Source organism: Enhydra lutris, unplaced genomic scaffold, assembly GCF_002288905.1.
Source record: "Enhydra lutris kenyoni isolate GAN:26980312 unplaced genomic scaffold, ASM228890v2 scaffoldscaffold10, whole genome shotgun sequence".
NCBI classification, from domain to species: domain Eukaryota; kingdom Metazoa; phylum Chordata; class Mammalia; order Carnivora; family Mustelidae; genus Enhydra; species Enhydra lutris.
The window spans coordinates 1,262,395-1,267,462 of record NW_019154094.1 but is presented as its reverse complement, the minus strand read 5'-3'; positions in this window follow the sequence as shown (position 1 = coordinate 1,267,462).

Sequence of the window (5,068 nt, the reverse complement as noted above, 5' to 3'; positions counted from 1 at the left end):
TCATTTGGTCTTCTATATCACTAATTCTCTCTTCTGCCTCATTTATCCCAGCAGTTAGAGCCTCCATTTTTTATTGCACCTCAATAATAACTTTTATTTTGACTTGATTAGATTTTAGTTCTTTTATCTCTCCAGAAAGAGATTCTCTAGTATCTTCTATGCTTTTTTGAGACCATCTAGTATCTTTATAATCATCATTCTGAACTCTAGTTCCGACATTTTACTAATGTCCATATTGATTACTAATGTCCATATAATCATCATTCTGAACTCTAGTTCCGACATTTTACTAATGCCCTGGCAGTCAGTACTACCTCTTCCTCTTTTTTTTTTTTTTTTTTTTTTTGAGGGGAGTTTTTCCATTTTGTCATTTTGTCCAGAGAAGAATAGATGAATGGGGGAACAAAATGCAAACAGGGGAACAACCACCCCCAAAATATACACTAAACAAATCAGAAGAGACCCAAAACTGGGGGTGGGGGGTAAGGAAAAAAAGGAATATGATCAGACTGGTGAATAGAACAGAGCTACACACTAGATTTTGGGTGTCTTTTGGTCTGTTAGAAGAAACTGTCTCCCAAAATTTTAAAGAAAGACTTACATATATACAAAAATAAGGGTAAATATGAAGAAGGATGGAATATGACTATAAAAATGAAAATTAAAAAGATTTTTAAAAATGTATTGTTAAGATGTTGGTTAAAATAGGAAAGAGGAAAAATTTTTAAAAATAGAAAAAAAATAAAGAAAATTTTAAAATTTTGAAAAATGAAAGAATCATGGGAAAAAAGCCAAGAATTGTATGTGGTGTATTCCCCTAACTCTGGAGTTCAGCAGCTCTCATTGATTGGTGAACTTGGTCTTGGCTGGATGTTCTTGCTGCTCTCCTGGGGGAGGGGCCTGTTGCAGTGATTCTCAAATGTCTTGCCTGAGGCAGAATTGCACCGCCCTTGCCTGGGCAGGCTAAGTAATCTACTAGGGTTCGCTCTCAGAGCTTTTGTTCCCTTAAGGCTTTACATACCGCTTTGGAGGACAGGAATGAAGCTGGTGGCCTCCTAGTCTCTGGCCCTGGAGAAGCCAAGAGCTTGGAGACTCACTCCTCAGTGTGACCTCAGAGAAAAGCAGTCAGTCCCTCCTGTTTCCCTGGTCTCCAGCCGCTGTCCATGCTCACCTGGCCTACGACCGAGCATTTCTATCTCTGATGCATGGCTCCATTTGGAGTCTCCAAACCCAGCAGATTCCTGCAACACGCTCCCGCACCACTCCTCCTAGGGGGAGGAAGATGAGTCTCCCTGGATCAGCTGCTTGTGGAGTCTTTTCTCAAAGGGTAGTGACCTGACTGTGCCAGGTATCAGGGTTTAAGGTAACCCCAAGCTGAGAGCTCACTCCTCAGCTCTGTCTCTTCAGCTGGCTTCCCGGCTCTGATACCTGCCACATCAGGCACCCCTGGTCTTTCTGTGACCCCACAGGTCCTGATACCACATTGTCCCCATGAGGGCTCCACCCCCACTTAGCCACTGGAGCCACATCCCTCCATGGAGCAGACTTCTAAAAGTTCTGATTTCATGCTCCACTGCTCTGTCACTTGCTGGTAGCCAGCTGATGGAGGCTCCTTCTCCATGCGGTTTGTCTTCCCAAATATTGCCTTGGATTCACTTCTATACACTTCCTACCTTCCAGAAAGTGGTCGTTTTTCTGTTCATAGAATTGCTGCTATTCTTTTCTTCGATCTCCTGTGGAGTTTGTAGGTGTTCAAAATGGCTTGATAACTCTCTAGCTGAATTCCTGGGACCAGATGAAGTTCAGGTCTCCTGCTCCTCCACTATCTTGCCCCCCCCCCCCCCCCCAGGGTTTCTTTTCTACCTCCTTAACTGGTTTTGGTATTCAAGTCCTGGCTGCTTAAAAGAATGAATTGGAGCTCTCCATCTTTTTGATTTACATAACAATAACAGAAAGTGTTAAATGACATTAAATTCATCTGATTTTTGATGCATTAAACATCATTATAACATCATATGTAAAACGCATAAAACATAAACATACCATTCAACAAAATTATGAGGCAAACACCCATATCACCACCACCCACTCAATAGAGAGTGGCCAGCACCTGGGAGCCCCCTGTGCTGTCCCTTCTTTCTCCCCAGGTAGATCCATTCTGACTTCCTCTTCTTTAGATTTGCCCCTCAAAATGGAAGCATCCCCAAAGAACAGTTTCACTGAAGCCTGGTTTTGAATTTCCTTCTGATGCAATCACACTGTGTTATTTTGTGTCTTAATTACTATTGATGAAATAGGCCTTGCTCCCCAAATAGGTCATCCTCCCTCCACTTTCTTTTTGAGAGAGAGTGCAATTAGGGTGAAGGGCAGAGCGGGGAGAGAGAGAATCCTGAGCAGCCTCCCTGATGAATGCAGAGCCCGACACAGGGCTCAATTTCACAACACTGAGATCATGACCTGAGCTGAAATCGAGTCTAATGCTTAACTGACTGAGCCACCCACGTGCCCCATTTTATTCTTCAAGATTCTTCATGATTCTTGGCTCTGACCTTCCATGTGAATTTTAGAATTTGCTTGTCAAGTTCCACAAAAACCTGATTGGGATTTTAAATGGGAATGCCTTCAACCTGTAAATAGTTTTGAAGTCTACTCATATCCTATTGCTGCTGTAACAAATTACCACAAACATAAAACAACACAGATTTATTAACTTGAATTCTGGAGGTCAGAGGTCTGAAAGTGGCTCATGGGGCTAAAGCCAGGGTGTCAGTGGGGCTGTGTTCCTGCTGGGGACTCTGGTGAGAATTTGTCTCTTCCTTTTCCAGCTTCTGGAGGCAGCCTGCATCCTTGGCCCATGGCCCCTTCCTCCACCTTCACAGCCAGCAACCAGACTGGGTCCCCTCCACACTACTGCTTTCTGCTTCTCCCTCCTCTGTCCCCTTCTTCTACTGTTAAGGACCATTGTGATTACACTGGCCCCACCAGATGGATCAGGGTAAGCTCCCCATTGTGGTCAGTGGATTAGCAACCCTAATTCCATCTGCAAACTTAATCCCCTTTGCCATGCAACTTAACACAGTCACAGGTTCTGGGGACCACGGACATCTTTGTGGGGAGCTATTACTCTGCCAACCACAGGGATTATTAGCATCTTGACACAGACATCCATTCTATGACAAGGACATACCCCACCCCCCGCTTTAGGTCTTCCCTGAACATCCTCCATAATGTTGCCCATGAGGCCTTGTGTATTTTGTAATCCCAGGTACTTCATTTTTTTTGGGGGGGGGGCGGTACTGTTGTCAATAGTTTGTAGTTGGCTTAAGGCTTATTCTTTTTTATCATAAATGAATGTTTAATTTTATCAAACACTTAACCTGCACCTATTGAACTGATGACCATAAACGTTTTCATTCCTTACTCTTTCTAAGGCAGTGGATTAGATTAACCCATTTTCCAGCATTAAACTGATTTGGCCTAAGATTTAACCTTAGACCCAAGGTTATGTCCTTTGTATACATCCCCACTTCCCCTCTGATTTTTATTTAGGATCTTCACATCTATGGCCGTCAGTGAGATTGGCCTATCATTTTCCTGTTTCATATTGTTTTGAGGAAATGCTGGTCTCACAGATGAGTCAGGAAATGTTTCCTATTTTTCTGTTCTCCGGGAGAGTTTGTTCAATTCTCTTTTCTCCCAGTGAGTGTTGGGTAGAGCTCTCCTAATAAGGCCATCTGGGCCCGGAGCTCTGACCGGCTCTGGCTCTTTAGTAGCCATAGGACTGCTCAGATTTTTTCTTTTTGGGTCAGCTTTTGTCCTCTAGGAACTTACTCATGTTAGTTAACACTTTCAAGTGCGCTGGCACAGAGTCACTCCCAGCATCCCTCACCCCTTTCGGGGTTTTTGGGTAGCTTGGACAAGGACAGCCCCTCCTGGGTGGCTGGAGCTCCGGGGGCATGGGCGGCCTAAATGCCCCGTGAGGTGGCAGCTGTCCTGCTCTAACCTCTTTCATGTTTGAGAAGCTGCAGTAATGTCTTTCATTGCCAGTGAGAGTAACTTGTGCCTCCTTTTTATCTTGATCCAACTTCTTAGCAGCTTTATTCATTTTTTAAAAGAACAAACTTATAGTTCTGCTTTTATTGAATGTTTGTTTTCTATTTCCTTCCTGTCTGCTATTATTTCCTGCTATGCTTTTAGTCTTCTTTTGTTGTTTTTTTCTGATTTCTTGAGATGGATGATTAGCCCACTGTTCTCAGTCTTTCTCTTATATATACTATACTAAACATCACATACAGAAGAGCTAATAGTGGGAGGGCTTGCGGACAACCTTGTCCCAAGCATTGCTGGGAACAGAGGCCCCCCTCTACACTGCAGATGACCACTCTCTCTGTCCCACAGGGGCTTTGGGGGCTGCAGCTCAGCCTCCAGCGATGGCAGTGAGGATGAGAAAAGCTGTTGGACCCGAGGTCTTCTGGAGGGAGGCCAGGCTATGGATATGGGTGTTGGCAGTGAGGGACGGGGCATTAAGTGTGCCTCCAACAGCCCTGGCCCAAGCCCTAGGCCACGGCAGTGTTCTTTATTCAATGCAGGTGAGAGGCCAAGCTCCTACTTGGGCTGATGCCCACCAGTCCTCCAAGGGCGAGCTGGGTGATACGGGAGAGGGACAGGGGAGAACAGCCCTTGAAGGCAAGAGCAGGTGATCCAGGCGGGGCCAGTGGCATAGATGGGGGTGGCAGGTGTGAGGCAGGTGCCCACTGTGGGAAGACAGGGTGCTTCCTGCCCAGGCGCCCCTGCCATAATCCCCTCTGCGGACCAGGTAGCGGTTCTCAAACTCCAGCACACGCGTGAATCATGTGGAACCTATGACCGCTCCTTGGCAGGTCAGGGTAGATCTGTGAATGTGCATTTCGGGCGAGCTCAGAGGGGACACTGACGCTGCTGTTCCGAGGACCGCACTCTGAGGGAGACCATCGGGCCGGCGCGGGGGTTGGTGGGAGCCCCGCACCTGCCCCTGCTCACCCAGAAGGAGTCAGCCACGTGCCGCATCAGAGGGAAAGCAGGCAGCACC